Here is a 16,878-nt window from a genome sequence, read left to right on the forward strand (position 1 = left end):
TCACAATGAAATTTCTTTTCCTGACACATGAAGCAATCTTTCTAGAAATTTCAATATACTTACATTAAAAAAAATCATCTATAATAATAGATAACTTCATCTTCTGGGTAAGATTAAGTTACAGAACCAGAATTATCCTTCTATATGAGATAAACAAAGAAATGGACAGTTGTTTTCAAGTGATCTCTGTGACAGGAAACAAATGAGACAAAACTTTTGCCCCAGTCATGGCTGTGAGAGAGTTTCTGGCCTTTGGTGCAGATATGGGGAGCCCAGAGGAAGTCAGCAAATTCCCTGAGTTAAGAAGATGGAGGGGAGACACCAGGGAGATGAGGGCAGCTAAAGTTCACAAGACAGAGTATCACACAACCAGTTCTCTTTCAAAGGGAACTGAACAGAGAGAGAGCCTGGAGATCTGCAGAGGGTCTGCATAAAGTATTCTCTTGGGTGCTGAGCAATTCATGCTCTGACGAAACCACACAAGGCTGAGGAAAGAGGCATCTGAGAGGAGTAGAGGTAACAGTGCCCAGCATGACCACAGGGCTAGGCTAGAAAAAACAAGATTCACAGGGAACTGAGTAGAATAGCTAGAAGGATCTTACCTCAGTAGTAGGGTTCCTTTAACTGAGAATTATCTGGGCTAATAAGTCTTAAATGAAAAACATCAAAGGACCAAACTGTTTCTAAGTAACGTAGCTGCATTACGGAACCAGACACAAGAATATTTATAGGAATTCAAAAATATCCAGCACAGAGCGAAGTTAAATTATGTCTGGCATCTAATGAAAAATACCAGTCATGCAAACAAGGAAGAAAATAAGACCCATAAAGAGGAAAAATAAACAATTGAAATCAACCCTGAGCGGATACAGATGCTAAAATTAACACAGTTTATCATAACATGTGTTTAAAAAGCTAGGTAGGGATATAAAGATATCAAAATACCTGACTCAAACTTACAGAGATGAAAAAAGGTTTAAAAATGAACATTGAGTGTTAGCTATCATTTGTAGGAACTGGAATTCTCATGCACTATTGGAGGGAATTTAAATGGTACAATCATGGGGCAACTGGGTGGCTCAGTCAGTTGAGCATCTGACTTTGGCTCAGTTCATGATCTCATGGTCCATGAGTTTGAGCCCTGTGTCAGGCTCTATGCTGACAGTTCAGAGCCTGGAGCCTGCTTTGAGTTCTGTGTCTTCCTCTCTCTCTGCCTCTGCCCTGCTTGTGCTCTGTCTCTCTGTCTCTGTCTCTCTCTCTCTCAAAGAAAAACAAGTAAACATTTTTTTTTTAATTTTAATAGTACAATCACATTGGAAGACAATTTTATAATGTGATAAAAAGTTAAAAAATACCTTCCATATGATCCAACCATTCCATTCCTGAGTTCATCTGAGAAAGTGAAAGTATATGTCCATGCAAAGACTTGTACACAATCATTTATAGAAGTTTTATTTTTAATAACTCCAAAATGGAAATAATTCAAATTTTCATCAATATGTGAAAGGATAAAGAAACCCTAGTATATCAATATGGAATACTACTCATCCATAAAAGAGGATGAAGTATTCCTTTCCTCAACAAGATGGGTGAATTTCAAAATAATTGTGTTAATGAAAGAAGTTAGACAAAAATGCTTCATGATGCTAGTTATGCTAAATTCTGGGAAATACAAACTAATCTATAGTGACCAAACACAGATTTGGTTTTCTGGGTTCAGTGTGGAGGTTAAGATGGGTTGGGAAGCAGAGATTACCAAGAGCCAGGAGACAACTTGTAGCACTGATGGATATGCTCACCATCTTGATTATGATGGTAGTTTCATGAGTATATACACGTGTGGTAACTCCAAGTTGTTTACCTAAATATATTCAGCTTATTGTATGTCAGTTATATATTAATAAAGCTGCTTCTAAAAACCACATACACATAAAAAGAATGAAAGAAACAGTTTCACATGAGAAGATTTTCTAGCACAGAGTAGGAACAGTTAAATTTGTTTCACCCTGGGGTGCCTGGGTGGCTCAGTTGATTAAGCATCCTACTTCAGCTCAGGTCATGATCTCATGGTTCATGAGTTCGAGTTCCACGTCGAGCTCTGTACTGACTACTCAGAGCCTGGAACCAGCTTCAGATTCTGTGTCTCCTTTTCTCTCTGCCCCTCCCCTGCTCACACTCTGTTTCTGTCTCAAAAATAAAATAAACATTAAAAAAATTTTTTTTTAATTTGTTTTACCCTTCACCTCTTCCTATAATTTGCACTTGAGGTGTTAATTGTATAAAATCAAATTTCCTAAGGAAATTTGACAGTGAATGTGATATTATTTTCCACTATATTGAAAGTAAATTTATAGGACCATTCTTCTCCCTATTAAGTTTTTAAGGAAATAATCAAATGTGCTCAAAAATAAGTCATGCTCAATATTTTACATTCAGGCCTTTCCATCAGAAAATAATGACCTAAATTTCCATGATCACAATATATATTCAATGTCTATGCCAGAATTTATTGGAAAAATATAAAATGTAATTTAGTAACGTATATTTGAAGAAAAAGAAAATATTTTTAAAAAGTAGATGAGGTATAATTATAAGATTGTTGAGAAAATTTTGAAGTTTGAATATTCTTTTATGACAATTTTTTTCTATAATAGAGCATTAAAGCAATTTAGAATTTTACATTATCTTGGGACAATAGGCCTAGGCGATTGTGAAATCTTAGGTATGAAATGTCACTAGGGATTTTCATACTCTTTACCGGAAGATAATGTTGTGGAAAATGATCAGTTTCAAAGACTATTTCCAATGGATAACAGAATCACTTCTACAAGATCAGTGAGTATCCTATCATGTGAGAAGAGGCTCCTAATGCATTTTTCCTTCCTCTAGTCTCTTCTTCCTATAGTTCATTTTTCATATTGTTTCCAGAGTTTCAGAAGTAAAGATTTGATCATGTCACTCCTCTATTCTAAAGCCTTCCATGACTGTGCAGTATTTAAGGCCTTAGAGTATGTGCATCATTATTTCCCACGATCGCCTCTCTACCTCCTATGCCTTCGAAGTTTTATCTACAAAGAACTTAGAAATATTTTTCTTTCATTTATTAACACGTATGTATTAGTGTTATTCTCATTATGTTTTATAAAGATCATTCCTCTGCTGTTTGGGGGAATTAATTGAAGGGGACTAAGAAAGAATAAAAGAAAACCATGGCATTAACCCTTGTGAGAGATAACTTCAGGTAATATCAATACACAGGCTGCTCTCCCCTTCCATGTTTCCACCTATGGACTTCCTAAATAATATTCAGACCCTATAGCAGCGTCATTTCATTTGTAAGTTTGTTTGTTTGTTTGTTTGTTTTTCCCCAATTGCCAAGACAGAATCCTTTTTGTTTTCCACTAGGCTCACTTACTCTCTCTATGTCTCTATACAGTACCTACCTCAGCTCAGAATAATCACTTCTGACCATGCTCTATTTTCCATGACCTTCTCACAAACCGGTATAAAGCGACTTAATATGTTGGTCAGGGTCCCCTTGGGAAATGCATGTCACACACAAAAGGAGTAATTGAAAAAGGTTTAACCACAGGACTCTTATGAGGTATGAATAGAGTTACATAAAACCAACAAGGGCTAGGGAAGCACCATTAGACAATCTTAAGAAGCTATTAGTCTTCTAGGCCTGAAGGGGCACGAGAAGTGAGCAGTTGCCAGAAGCCAGCATGAGCTATACCTACGAGGCCTCCTAGTAAATACTGTAGTAGAAGAATGCAGCCACCGACAAACTTCTTTTGAAAGGGAGCACAGAAACATAAATGCTGGCTTCACTCTCCCCTGGCCTTATGAAGGCAAGGAACAGCGGTAGACACACTCTTTCGAGGCTGGCCTCCAGGACACAAGGAGGATTGGACAGGTGGACAGTGAACCTGGAGAGTGAAAGAGCCCCCAGCAGTTCAGTCCATGGGAAGAGAATGAGTGATTGAATCAACAAGTGGAAACATGAATCCATACGTGGACAGAGAAGAGAAACCTACAGGGAGTTTGCATGTGGATTTTACTGTCTGACTGCACCAGGGCTACAATGGCAGCTAAAGATTAAATTCCAAGTCTCTGGAAAGTCTGTGTCAGTTCCTCATGAAGTGTTTTCTGGAGACCACCTGCACCAGATGGGGCACCTGGGTGACTCAGTCAGTTAAGCATCTGACTCTTGATTTCCTCTCAGGTCATGATCTCGTGGTTCATGAGTTCAAGTCCGGCATCAGGCTCCAGACCGACAGCGCGGAGCCTGCTTGGGATTCTCTCTCATCCTCTCTCTCTGTCCCTCCCCCGCTCATGCTCTCTTTCTCTCTCAAAATAAATAAATAAACATTAAAAAGAAGACCACTTGCATCAGAATTGACTGGATTACATGCTACATCAGAGCTGTAGACACTATATCAGGCCTACTGAATCAGAATCTCTATAAGACCTAGAAGTTATTAACAACCTCCCCAAGTAACTCTGATGAATCTCTCTCTATTGTTTTGCTTTATTTTGAGAAGCACTGATCTTTAGCTTTTTAGAGTTATAAACTTCAGAAAATGGCAGGCAATTTTCTCCAGTTTATCAATTTATACTGGTTTTAACCTTCTTGATAAACTCCACCCCTTAGTTAAAGTGTTAACTTGGATCTGGAGATAATGTGAGACAAGCAAAACGCTCAATGCAAAAACTTCCAGGCGCTGAGCCCCTTGGGGTAAACTGTCACTGAAATCAGAAAGAAATCTGCGCTGGAGAGGTGTCTTTCTTTGCTTCTTCTCTTCCTGCCCAGAGTGTGTCTCAGGATGTCTCAACTCCCCAGCCCTTTGTCACAAACAGGTGGTCTGGAACCAAACTTAGTCATTACTATGCACCCTAATCCCAGAGGCCCCACAGCCCTTAGACTAGCAAAGCAAGCTCATTTTCAGGAAGCTTAATGTTGGTGATATTTCATCAGATATTGGCAAGTGGCCTCCCTAACAAACACATCATGAGAAGCAATGTTACCGAAAGCAGCAAGTGCCAACTTGAGGATGACAGCCCGGCCCTTAACGGAGCACCCCTGGGGACTCGTTATGAGGTGGTGGGAGAGGAGGAGGAAAGCACTTAGGGTGGGCCGCATGTGTGAGAACTGAGACGGCCAGCCTTCCAACCGTGGCTCTGCAAACCTGTTCACTGACGAAATATCCAGGATGGGAATTAGAACTGTGTGACGTCAATATCGGAACATCAGAATCTGTCTCCTTTTTATCATCTAGACAGAAGAAAAATATGTGTGGAATTTTTTTTTAATTGCAGGAATATAGAATCTATACTATCAAAGAATTAGCTTCCTCTAGTGATAATTGAGCCACCAATAAAATATATCAGATCTTATTAAACATATTTAGGCAGGATGTCCTTATGTGTCAGCTCACAGGAGCATGCTGAAGGCTGGTGAAATTAACTAGTGCTTAGGAATAGTTTTTAAAAAGATTAGTGGAATACAGTAGCAATTATAATAGTAATATTGGTATTACCTGTTACATATTGAGTAGTTGCTATGTTCCATGTATGTATGACTTCATTTAATTGTTTTACCAACAACCTGAGTTTATATGTGTGATTTTTTTCCCCTATTTTACAAATGAAGAAACTGAGACTTAAGAAAATTTGACTTAAATTGTCAGGATCCTATAGTTTGTAAGTGGAAGCAGTGGAGTTCTAACTGAATAACTACAGATCCTATGTTTTGATAAAAAGTCATTCTACAGCATTTGATATATATCAACTTTAACTTCCCAAATATCACTTCAATTCTAGAAATGTGGACACTCTTTTAAACACACTTTCAAAGTAATATGTGGAATGTTACATATGTAACAACTATGGAATAAAATCACGGCCTTGGAGTCAGATAATAATTATGGTACTAATTAGCTCGATGGCTTTCATATTCCTGAAATACTGCTGTGAGTTGACAGAAAGTGCACTGAATACCTGTGTCAGTGTAGATATTCATTAAGTGGTGGCCATCATTTTCTGGATTGTGTAATCTTCACATTAAAACTCAAGGGGCCGTTTTAAAAAGTAGATGCATTCACTTATATTTATTAATCAGCGTACTCACATATTGTCCTTCAGAGAAAAAGAATGTATTAGAATTCTGGATGTAGGAGGATCAGTCTTAGAGAATAATTTTTTTTATCTTAAAATAGATGTCAATTTACCTTCAAATTAAATCATACTTTTACTCTCTAGTTGGGATTCTTAAATCTGAAGCCACAGCTCAAGACTACGGTTAGAGAAGCAGCTGGAAGAAATGACTATGCCATGAGAAATATAGGTGCGCTCTTGGGATGCTAAGGTGGAAGGAGATTCAGTGAAACAGAGCTGAGGAAGTCAAGAAAGGACTTTGACACAATGGTGTTATTAACGTGGATCCTGAAACAGTGGGAGGATGACGTCAAATGTGAGGAGAAAAAGATTATGACCCACGTATTGAAGTCACCAAAGCAGATAAGGGTCATTGGAGTTGGTAGAGAAGAGCAATGAAGATCAAAAACAAACAAACAAACAACAGTTTGCTGGGTCTTTGAAGGCGCTGAAAAGAAGTCTGTAAGCAGCAATAGGAAGCAAGGAGGATGCTAATTATCTAACCCAGGTAAACCTCAAAGGCCAGTTTTTCTGATCTTGGATTCTCAAGTCATGCCAGAGAGAGCTCTGTAACAAAACAGCCGGTTCTGTCACAGGCTCAGCAGAAACCAGCCACTCACTGTCACTGTTCAATGCTCTAATTTGTCTCTAAATTGACTGAATTTGCATAAGGGTGTTTCATTCCCTAAAGAGCAGAGCCCCCACCCACAGTTATTTTCTGCAAATAATTTCACCTTCTACCTAAGCGAGATGAAAAACTAGTGGCAACGAGCTTCCTCAGTTCCTCCCGTCTCTCGTCACAAACCTCAGCTTCTCCCTCCATCTTCTCCTCTCTCCCTCCCAATGCAAGTAAAGCAATAAATTCAGGACTCCTGCAGTTGTAACCTCCTTCCATCCCTTCCAGATCCTCTGAGAGCTTGTCCCCAAAGCACATACCTTTTCTCTTCTCTCCCTTGCTCTCTCACTCTCGCTCTCCCTCTCTCTCCCCCCGCCCTAGGTCCTCAGACTTTAAGACTGCAGACGTGCTAACATGTATGCTCCCATCACACTACCACCCTGCCCGTGTGCTCGTTGACTGCTAGGTTTCTCACAAGCTCTTTCTTGGAAGAGGAGCCTCCATTTCCTCACTTTTCCTTTTGCCATTTGCTCCACTGATCCACTGAACTGCTCTCTCAGACGTTTAATAATAATCTGCCAAATTGAAGAAATTTCTCTTCTTTCCTCACTCTTAACTGCTCTGTGGAATCTTTTGCATCAACGTCCTCCTCCAGTGCCTTCCATGATGCTGTTCTCAGATTGCTCCTTCCTTAGGGGACTGCTTTTGGGCTTGTTATTTTGTATTCTGCTCCCTAAACAGAAGTTGTTTCCAAAGTGTCCGTCCTTGGTCCCTTGACCGAGTCTATGTTCTTTCCCTGGCTTTTGCTATCATTTCTAAGCAAATCTATATGTTCACCATTACCTCCCTCACAAGCTTTCTGTCATTTCAAAACTCCCCTCAGATCATCTCCACCAAGACATCGTACAAACAACACACACAGACTACGCACCTTTCTTGCCTCACCAAGGTCAACACTCTGGGCCTCTTGGATGCATAGCCCCTCTTCCTCACTTTGGAGTAGGTATGAAATCCTACAAATTCCACCTCCCTGAAATCTCAGACAATCACCTCTGTTTCTCTCAGCACTCTTCTATCTTTCATCTGGTAGCAGACAATAGTTTTTAAAGAATACCTTTAAAAGTTGGAATGCAAATTTATAAGTTTGGAATCCTATGAATGGACGTAGGGTGGACAAATTTTCAAAACGGGGGTTTCCTCACTCCAACATCTACTTGGAACTCCCTTCCAGTTTCTGGCTCCAGCCGCCATAAACAGCAAACTTTGGGAAGTATTGCAAAGCAGAGAACATTCCTGAGATTCCTAGGACCTTTTTGTTCTTTACCTTTTCATCAACATTCAGAGACTCTCTTAGATTTTATGTTAACCCCCTGGCTTCCCAGAATCTCAGCACCAGGACTGCCCTCTCCATGCACTGTCCCTGGCTGCTTCTCTAGTCCTTTTTTAATTGAGTTAAAAGTCCTTTTGTTTTTCTTTTTCCTTCTTGCATCATGGTATTATAGAACGAGTTTGAGATTTTGAGCCAAAATGCACTAATATAAAATTCCACCTTTGCAAACTACTGACTCTGAGACTTTGGAGAAATAATATGTAATATCTCTGTTTGGGTGTTTGTTTGTTCATTTGGTTTTATTTTGAAATCTGTGAAAAAGGATGATGACACCTACCTGAGGTAGGTAAGTAACACCAACCTCACCTATTACCGAGGATCAAATGCAGTAAAATGTGTAAGGCACCTACCACATAAACACTCAAGCTGATATATTTATGTAATATAATGTCTGGTACTAATTTATGGTGCCCTTTGTGAAGCAACAATATGGTCTTTCAGACAATACCTGAGTGAAGGTGTGTTTCTAGTGAACCCAGTTGTCGGGTAAGAAGGTTCTTCCTACCACACTTCTAAATTTTTTTTTAATGTTTATTTATTTTTGAGAGAGAGAGAGAGTGAGTGAGCATGAGCAGGGGTGGGGCTGAGAGAGAGGGAGACGCAGAATCTGAAGCAGGCTCCAGGCTCTAAGCTGTCAGCACAGGGTCCAACTTGAGGCTCGAACTCACAAACCACGAGATCATGACATGAGCCACAGTTGGACGCTTTACCAACTAAGCCACCCAGGCACCCCCCTACCAGCCTTTTGAAAAACTCCTATTTTGCCTCCATCTTTATCATGCCCAGGACAAAACTGATAGCTTGTTGTTTTCAAATCTGTTTATGAAAAAGATTCAAAATGTCATTTTTCTAACCTCGTGAAATCAGGAGTGGAAGCAACTTTGAAAGAACGGCTATGGCAGTCAGGTTGCCTGAAAGCCGGAGGGGTGGGTTTTGGGTGAGAGGTGGCAATGCTGTCAGACAGATGGCAGGGGACAAACTGAGAGGCACAAAGGATGGGCTGGCAGCCTCAGGTACCCCTTTCCCTTAGCCAAGATTCAGGGAGATTTGGGGGTGTGAAGAGGAGTGAAAACCCAGGTGGACAGTCTTTCTTAACTAGCACTAATTAATTAGTCTTGGCTGAAAAATTCCCACTTTGACATAAAAGAACACTGCAAATCATGCAGTGTTGTTTGTTCAAAGATCTTGGATTAGATTTGGCCATTACGCTGCAGTGGGCACTATGTTTGCCACTTTTTCATCTCAGCATTTTTGTTCGGAATGGGAGCATATGATTCAGAATCTAGGAGCTTGTTACCATCAGTAAAATTCTCTGAGACTAATATCGATGTTTTTGAAACCCAGGTAAGTGACACTTCTGCAATTCTACCTTTATCACTTCCTATTTTTTCTTCTTCAGGATCATGTTCAAAACGTGATCAAAAATAGCAGAGTCTCTGGCACGGTGGTTGGGACATGGGCTGTGAAGCCAGATGGCTGTCTAATACTCTACCACTTACCAGCCATATAACCTTGGACATACCATTTAACTTCTTCCTGCTCTAGTTTGCTCATATATGAAATGGGAATAATAACACCAACTTCACGGGACTATGAATAAGATTAAACACATTAATACAGCTAAAGGCCTTAAATCATGTCTGGCAAATAGTTTTGAGTTCGCTCCTAGGCTGGCACATAGTAAATGCTATACGTAAAAGTGTTAGCTACTATTGCTTCTAGAAGCTGTCAGAGTAAATTCCACATACCATATTAGTACTTTAACAACAGTACACTGATCCATCGTCTCAGAGGAGCTCATTCAAGTGTGCCAGATAAATGTCTAAATACACTTACTCATCAAACCAAACATGAATTTACTCCGTAAGTTGAAAGGAAGCACAATGAAAACAAACATTTTATTTTTTAACAGAAAATTGTTTAAGTTTTCGTAACTTGATATAGGATTAAAATAGCTTCTAAAAAAAGCATTTGGCAGACTCTCATGTTGATCAAGTTCAGAAGTTATGTGAGAACAAAATAAAATGACTATTCAATGGAGTATTGATTCATTCAATAAGCAATTACCATATGCCTTACCCTGTACCAAGGTTTGAAGAAGACACACACACAAAATAAGACCAGTTTCCTACCTTTTTGGAGTTAGAATCCAGTAAAAAAAAATGTTAGATAGATAAATAATTTTAAAACCACACTACTGAGCACAATGATAGTCAAGGACGCAATGATATGGGAACATACAGAAAGAAGTGATTTGTATATGAGGGGTGTATGGTGATGCTTTGGGGTTGGCTGCTGGAAAGCAAACATTCGTCCCTACCCTTAAGTGGGATATCTGTTCATAGAGAAATTAGAAACTCATGACTTCAATATTCTTTCATTCTTACACTTAAACGTTTTTCAGTCAAGCCTGAGGAAAAAAAAAATATATAATAACAAGCATATAGGCTTGATCCCAAGATACAGAGCTTTCAAAGTCTTCAAATTTAGTAGGAAAAATTAATTATACCAAGGAATATTAGTTCATTATATTAATGCAACATTGTAGTTAATATTTTGAATGTCTAGGGGAAAAAAATTGTAAAACTTTACCGGCACACCATAGGCAGACCTTTGGGACAATGATATGAGAATGTTTTCCTTGGTTCTTATGTTCTCCCTGAACTAATGTGATCTGTCAGGGCCCCATGTATTAATTAGTGCCACAGAAATACACAAGTGTTTCAGCAAGATAGGAAGATAGCTCATTCTTGAGAACTGTTCTCACGGGAACAAGTCACTCAAACCCCTTCATACAGCCATTTATATCCTCCCTGGTCAAGTGAGAAGCGAGGAAGCAGAGATGGCTTCCTGGTCTCATTCAATATATTGTCCAATCATGATGAATCAGTTCTCTTCTTCAAATGAAAATCTGTAAGAAAGGAAGTTCAAAAACTGTAATACTACTTGAGTAGAACTAAGTGGATTTTTAGAATGTATAAATACCCTTTAAAAATTTCTTACACTCGGCAAGATGCAAAACTCAAAGTGTTTGTTAAAATAGCAGGTTTCAAAATACAACTTCAAGACATAAACTACCAGAAGACATAAGTACTTTTAGTGAGGCTCAGCTTTTTGGTCACCATCAGGTCTCAAACTCTGACACTTCTACACTAAGTGTGAGCTTGGGAACTTAGGGAGATAGAATCCTGGGTGCTCAATCACAGGAAATTTTGAGTCACACCCTGTGGTAATTGGCTCACCCTTAAACTAACTTTGGGACCATAGCTCAAATTATAGGTATCATAATTAAAATAGTCAGCGACCTGCCACAGCCAGTAAAGAAACATAATGCAAAGAGAAATCCCATCCATAATAACAAAAATATAAAATACAAAGGAAGAAATTTGGCAAGAAGTGGGCAAGACCTAAATAAGAAAAACTATAAAATGGCATATATATGATATGTATAAGATATATGCATTAATAAATATATGTATTTGTATATATATGCCTTAAAATATATATACATATATATTTATATATTTGCAATATATACATTTTCATTAAATGTTTGAAATATATACTTATATGCATTAAATATATATTTATATATTAAGTATATATATTAAATATATATATATATATATATATTTTTTTTTTTTTTTTTTTTTTAATAAAGATTTGAGAACCAAAGAACCTTATCATCCTCTGGGCACATTAGCTAAGGCATCATCCTTCTCTATACTACTACCCCTATTTCTATGTAAAAGATCAAATGCAAGAAAAAATCTTTGTCTGAAACAATAAACTGTCTTGTTTCTTTGTTTGCTTATGTCTTTTATGTATTGGATACTAAAATAAGCTTGTGAAAGCAAATAATTTGTCTTTCATGTGTACTCACGTCTGGCACACTCATAAGAATCTTTAATATGTAAAGAGTTTTTATTAACCCAATACATAGGATGAACCCTTGTGCAGAAAAATAATTAAAAGCATTAAGATATAAATAATAAATAAAATTGCTAAGAAGTGAAAACAGTTAAACTTCAGTAAATAGTCAAAGTATAAATTGAAAATGCATGGAATAGCATTTTGACCTCCAGTTTTTATGAATAATTTGGTAACACATATCAAATGGATTTTAATTTTGTATTTCCCTTGAGCCACTAATTCTACTTCTTAGGAAAGAATAGGAGATTTACCAAAAGAAGAGTATGTATAAGGATCTCCAATACAGAATTCTTTCTGATGCTAAAATGGAAAAACCACTTACATAACCACAAATGGGCTAACGGGTAAATAAGTCATGCTATGGCCATGTCAAGTAAAAATATGAAGCATTTAAACATTGTTTTCAAAGAATATGAAAAGCTTTGGAAAATATACAGAAAATTGATGACAGAAAAATCCCCCAAACAGAATGCACTACTGTCTATATAGTATTATCTTAATTTGGAAGTATGTACCTGTGTAAAAAAATATATATAAAAAATTGGGGGGGCACAAACACACAAATTAGCAATGACTTTCAAGGGTGCTTTAAATTTTGTTTCCCTTCATATGCTTTTCTTTATAGTTCTTAAGGTCTACAGTAAAAATGACATTAATTTTAAAAGTCAAGTAAAGTTATTTTTTAATTGCCAACTGGCTTATTTAAAAATACAACCCAGAACTTTAGCTATTAAGACTACAGAGGACATATAAAATGGAATGTTGTCTGATAAGTGTAGTATAATTGTTCCATTAGAGAAAATTCTCATATTTCTACCTACCTTTTAGGTTGAAACACATAATTTTTTTATTTGTTTTCTTTCTTTTCCTTTTTTTGGAACATTATGGTAGCCAATTTAATTTTTTCATAGGTTAAAATGCAAGTATTTTATTAGTATGCTTTCTTACTATGGGCCCAAATTCTTGCTTTTGAAGGAAACAGTAAGCTATGATCCATGAACATGGATGGTAACTGAATGCTTGATTAGTCACATTAGAGATGTTACATTTCCTCAGCACAGAATCCAGATACCATCTTTCTTGATGTAAAATATATCCACTCTCAGGTTCTTGATGATAACAAAAGCATCATCCTTGAGCACCTAGAACACAAAAAAAGCTCAGAAGAATTTATTTCTCATGCCATAGACAGTTTTTTTTATCACTCTTACTAGACCAACCTAGATATTGTTTTAAATGTGGATTCAATTAGATAAGTCACACATCAATAGAAAATTTACTTATCCTGTTTTAATACCTCACAGACACTTTCAACCACCAAATTATAGACTTCGTTCCAAATGTCAATGTCAATGCCGATTCTCATCTGAATTCAGTATAAAAGGCACAGTTCTTGCCACATTCACTTCACTCTACATAGCCATGCTTGGATCACGATGGTCTTCTCCAATCCATCTGTGGCAGCTGCTGGGATAAACCAAGATTTTTAAACATAAAACAACCCCATCTAGTAGAACCCAGGTTAAACCCACTTCTAATCACACAGGGCTTATGTTGTTCACTAGGTCTCAGATAACATATGTAAGATCATCCACTGGTTGGAAACCATAATTCTGAGATAATTTGAACTGTGCTATACAAATTTAAACACAATGAATTTGAAGGCAGCAATTTTTCTCTGGACCATATTGAGATAACTCACTTTCTCTTCCTGCCAGAATCCTAGGATTACCACAACAACCTTAAAATTGACTTCAACAGAGTCATCTTTTCAGTCACAGTGCCTGGTGTCTGAAGAAATAAACTCCTATTCCATGGATTTATATATATTTTTTCTTTTCAGTTCATCAAAATAATAACAAAGGCAGATTCATTAGCGAAACTTTTCTCTAGAATGCTGGTGGCCCAAGTTATACAAAGCCTACTGATGGTGGAAGTCATCCCAAGTGTACAGTGTCCCAAACTGGTTCTTCTAGAGAGTGAAGCATAAGGTAAGGATTAAGATGCTAACACGTTTTGGGAGGTGCTAGCCCTGGTGGTGAAGGTAACAGGAAAAGTGAAGCAAAGCAAAGCAAAGCAAGGGGGAATCAGGGCACTATGATGTGTTCCCACACTGGTTTCTGCTAAACGATGAGCCACAGAGATGACAGATTGACTGAACTTTGTGTTATTTGGCACTCAAAACTTGTTTGTAAGATTTGCAAGAAGAAAGCAAGCCTTTGAGGAGTCACTGGAGAAGACAAAGACAGGGAAAGGAATTTATGTGCTCAACACCTTCCAGTCTCCCTTTCCTTTCGGTCAAAGGTCACATCACAAATAGCCAACTCCTCAGATTCCAGGTTGCATCTTATAACCTTCTGGTGACCACACGGGAAACCATGTAGTGAGGATTTTCATCTAAGTCAGAAAGTGGAGGAGAAAACAACACAGGAAAAACTCATTAATAAGGAAAAAGAAGGAACATGTAGCAATCTGAAAAGTGATCTGAGATTTGTGCCTCCAAAGACAGTGTCACCTCTAATTTTCTGACATGCACAAACTCTAAGATTTCATGTTTAAGCATTTGCATTCCAAAACTGAATTATTCTTTGTGTTAACTATATTAGAAATAAAGGAATTTAATATTGATAGGAAATGGAATATAAATCAAATATCTTAAGTGAGTAATAGTTAATATCTTAATCAAATCCCATATCTAAAAAATAAATAAATTATATCAGTAAACAATAATATTTTCATTTTTGAATAGAAAAATACAAGTGTTCAAAAGTACTTTTTAAAGAAACTATAGAGAATCCATAAATTTCTATGAATCCTTTTACCTAAAATTATATTGTTCATGTCAAAATATAATTTTAAAGTGAGATTTGAAATTTATAAAATAAAATATATTGAAATTGGAATTATTGATGTGCTCTGTTATGTCACCTTTATTAATACCATAAGTAGTAATCAGGAAAAATCATTGTATCGTATCAATAAAATAAATCACTTTCTATGTTGTGCCTGTCAATTGTAATAGCAATACAATGTTAATTTAATAGAATTTGGACATTTTAGAATGTATAAATAAAGCAATATAGTCATTAATCCATACTCTAACCAATTAAAACTTGTTAATATTTCATTTCAATCTTTTTATTTAGGCATACATATTTTACATAATCGTAATATTTAAGTTGGTATTAAAATCCACGTGTAATTTTGCATCTTTCTTTTTCACTTATCATTATATGTTATATATTGTATTACATGCTAAGAATTTGCTCATATATTCATCTCTGAAAATAAAAATTTAAAGGGCTACATAATCTCTCTCCATTATACTGATATTCATAATGTTCTGAAGCATTCTCTTATTAGATACAAATTTTTTCCTGTTTTTATTATTAGAACTAATATTATAATGCACACTACTGTCTGAATTTTGATTATTTTCTAGAGATCAACTCGTAGAAAGATAAAAAGCCAAAGAAAATTCATTCTGAGAGATTTATTAATCTACGTTGCCATGCTTTTTCCCAGAAATATTTTTTGGATTTGAACTCCTATCAGCACTGTATGAAAATGCCTCAGTGAAAAGGCAAGTCCCACAAATTTTCCTGTGGCACTTACAGAATAAAAGTCCAGTTAATGAAATATCACCTAACTCTAAATTTCCAGGCAAATTTAAGTTTTTCCCCAATCCACTAAAATCCTGGGAAGAGAAGGAAGACTGAACTGAAAGATTTCTGGCTCTCCCTTTCATGGGCAGTGTTGTGGCTTTCTAGAAGCCTCTTCCAGTTAGCTGCCCTACAACCCTCCCTTCAGCACCTCTGTTAGTGGTAGTTCAGCCTCTGCAGTAACCCTGTGCCCCATAAGTGGTTCTGTTAAATGGCGGAATCCCTTGTGAGAAGACTCAGGGAAGGCTTCCTTCCTCAAGGCTCCCACTGACCCTTTGCACCACATGCAGCTGCAGCTGACTGTCTGCTGGACCCCTCTCCATTGCTGTGCTGTTTGCAGAGTGCTCCCTAAGGAGGGCAGTGGCCAGGCCCTATGGCCCTCAGATTCCAGGCAACTGTAAAAGTCTTCAAACACTTCTCTGGAAGGCAAACTTCACTTGAAAGGAGGTAAGAGAAAATACCATAAAGCAGTGGGGTCGGTGGGGGGTGGATTGTAGGAGCAAACAGTCCTTTTTATTTTTTCTCTTTCATGTCCTAGAGATGTGCAATGGGCTAAAGCTTGCAGAACCAGTTTCATAATCTTTTGGCATGCGCTACAGATATAGCATAGCAACTTTTGATGGGTTATGAAAGGTTTTGGTGCATATGGAATTGAGACGTCTGCTTAGATTCCGAGACAACAGAAAGCATAACATTTAACATTATCCTAGATACATGAATAGTATTTATTTATATGTATATGATACTCCTGTACCTCTACATTTACGTATGAACATATTCAGAGTTTGGTATTGTATCAAAACAGATACATTTGGAGAGCGTGACAGATGAAAAGGACAGAGAAAAGTTGTCTAACTAAACCCCTACAGTATTTAAAGCCTAGGATACAACTTGGGATGGAATTAAATCCTCAATTTTAACTTTTGCATGAATTAAGTATAAGGTTTTGAAAGTTTATTCCTAGTATCTCTATCTGTAGCTACAACTCTCACTCATCATCTAGGACCAATCTGAAGATGTTAACAACCCCATGAATCTGTTCCTCTGGTCTCAGTTCTGATGAAGTGCAATACCACTTTTTAAGGATACATCTTTAGACACTGATTAAAGTTACAAAACTG

The sequence above is a fragment of the Panthera tigris genome, chromosome A1 (assembly GCF_018350195.1).
Source record: "Panthera tigris isolate Pti1 chromosome A1, P.tigris_Pti1_mat1.1, whole genome shotgun sequence".
In the NCBI taxonomy this organism is placed as follows: domain Eukaryota; kingdom Metazoa; phylum Chordata; class Mammalia; order Carnivora; family Felidae; genus Panthera; species Panthera tigris.